Source organism: Pteronotus mesoamericanus, unplaced genomic scaffold, assembly GCF_021234165.1.
Source record: "Pteronotus mesoamericanus isolate MK-2021 breed Mesoamerican mustached bat unplaced genomic scaffold, CSHL_Meso_final scaffold_174, whole genome shotgun sequence".
Taxonomy (NCBI): domain Eukaryota; kingdom Metazoa; phylum Chordata; class Mammalia; order Chiroptera; family Mormoopidae; genus Pteronotus; species Pteronotus mesoamericanus.
The window spans coordinates 19,873,961-19,876,530 of record NW_026555309.1 but is presented as its reverse complement, the minus strand read 5'-3'; the positions used below and the strand labels follow the sequence as shown (position 1 = coordinate 19,876,530).

The window sequence follows — 2,570 nt, the reverse complement described above, 5'->3', positions numbered from 1 at the left end:
TTGATGTCTTTGATTAATTCTGAAAAACTCTTAGCCATTATCTCTTCAGATATTATTTTTATCCAAGTCCTTCTCTTCTCTCCTTTTGAGAGTCTTATTAAGTGAATGTTAGACATTCCGCTTTGTTCTCCATGTCTCTTAACCTGTCTTTTATATTTGCTATATTGTTGTTTCTCTGTATTATATGCTGAGTAGCTTCTGATCTATATTTTAGTTCTCTGATTCTCTCTTTTGTTATATCTAAACTGCTTAAACGTGTCTGTTGAGTTTGTAATTTTGGCTATTTTATTTTTATATTTTGAGAAGTTCTTTTTCAAATCTTCTAGGTCACTTTTATCATTTTATTTTATGTATATATATTTTCTATTTTTCTTTGAATTTAGTAAGCATAGTTGCTTTTATAAACTCAGTCTAATAATTTCAAAATCTGAAGTCTTTGGAGGTCTTTTCTTTCTAGTTCTCATTCTTGATGGTTTATATCATTGTAGGCTTAGTTGATTTTTTGTTTTTTTGAATCTATGCTGCATTCCTTGAATCCTATGATGACACTAATTTCCTCCAGAACTTTCTTTTGCACCTGCTAGGTTCACAGGGGCATTTTAAACTAAATTCACAACTTGAGAGGTTTTTATGGTTTTATAGTTATTTATTTATTTACTGACTTGTTTACTTACTCACCAAAGCAGTATAGGTGTGGAAGCTGTGAAAGCACCAACCTGCAGTTGTAAATTTTTAGAGCAGTTCCCTACATTACCACCTCTCCGGCTCTGCTCATTATGAGGGCGACCTTTCCTGTAGTCCTCTGGACCTGAGGGTAGAGGTGTACTTTGTTTCACCCTTGCCCTGAGGGTTTGACCAACATTAGCGATGGGAGGTGTGGGCCCTGGGCTTTGATTCAGTCCCCCTGTTCTGAGAAGCCCTCAGAACCAAAAGTCAAGTTCGCTCAAACTGGCAATGTCCTTAGTTCAAAAAAAGCTTAGGATGCCACTTAACTTTCAGAGATCTTGTTTATTCTTTGATTTTGGATTTTCGCTTCTTACTCTCCTGCCAGGTCTTTGATGCTTTTAAGAAGTCAAAAAATCTGCCCTTTCCCCAGCTGCTGCTAAGGGGCTCAGTCCTGCCAAGGAACCTACGGCCGCGTCGGGGTGAGGCCCTCACTTCATCTGACAACTGGCACCCCTCCCAGCAGCGCTCGCCCAGCGCTCGCCCGCACCATGGCCTCGGTCTCAGAGCTCACCTGCATCTACTCTGCCCTTGTCCTGCACCACAATGAGGGGACAGTGACGGAGGGTAAGGCCAATACCCTCCTTAAAGCAACTGGTGCAAATCCCGAACCTTTCTGTTCAACCTTGTTTGCAAAGGCTCTGGCCAGTGTCAACCTGGGGAGCCTCATCCACCATGTAGGGGCTGGTGGGCCTGCCCCCGGGGCTAGCGCTGCACCAGCAGGGGGCCCGTCCCTGTGTCCTCCACCACTGCTGCCCCAGCCGAGGCGTAGGAGGTGGAAGCAAGGAAAGGAGAATCTGACGAGTCTGAGGATGACACGGGCTTTGGTCTTTTTGACTAAACCTCTTTTGTAACACAGTCCATAAGAAACTGAACTCTTAAAAAAAAAAAATCTTTGGTTTTTTTCAAATAGGAGGTTGGTCTGATCCCCATCCTGCCTTATTATTGGAAATGGATGTTCTTCCCTGATCTTCCTACTTTTGCTTAGGCTGCTCCCTTAGAAACTAAAAAACCAACATGACCTGTTTGCGCTAGGCAAGTTATCATATGGAAAAGCAAACATAAGTTTTTAAAGTCTTCAGGAAAAGGATTATTGCAAGGTTCCCTTAAATAGACTATAAAAATTGAATTGCATAACACTTTTCAGGAACATACCTGAAATTTTCTAAAAAATGTTTTAAAAAAAATATTTAGTTTTCTAACCACTACTAAATTATTTTAAATTGCAGCCCATTATCCAGAAATTACTTTTCCAACAAACTCTAATACCCAAGAATCCAAGAGTAAGTGTAAAATGACTTTACATAGTTTAATTAGACGGCAAAAAGTTCCTCACCTAATTGAATGTACTTTACTAGCCAGAACGATCCCTAAGGACTCGTTCAGAGCTATTAACTATTATTTCATACACAATTCAAAGAAACCTCCTTCTCTGGTTTCTAGCCCATAAACCTTTAGAAACAATAACTTGAAACATTCATTTTGAAAGGCGGGTTTGTTATAAGAGCCCGGATGGCGGCTGACAGCTCCACAAGGAAAGAGGAGACAAGACTGTAAAAATCTACCTAAAAACTCCAGAAGAGGCGTGTTGGAGACCTTTAGCCCAGCACACCACAACAGCCCGTGGGAGGCTCACCGCTCTCTTGCACCCACAGTGAACCGACAGCTGTGCTCTTGGGCTGAGCTGGTGGCAGCTTTGAACCAGGGAGGCTGTTTCTGAAGGCAGAGAGAGGTATGTAAGGCCTTTAATCCGCTTCCTATGTTTATAAGTGATTAAAATTAAACATTAATTTATGGTAAAAATTGTTTTCTGATTTAGGGAATCTCACTCACTAGCAGGGTCCAAT

At 41.1% G+C, this 2,570-nt stretch overlaps 1 pseudogene; it reads left to right on the top strand.

The window, feature by feature from the left end:
- The first annotated feature begins 1,214 nt into the window (after positions 1-1,214).
- On the top strand, positions 1,215-1,564 carry LOC129084045 (60S acidic ribosomal protein P1-like; annotated as a pseudogene).
- The last annotated feature ends 1,006 nt before the right edge of the window (positions 1,565-2,570 follow it).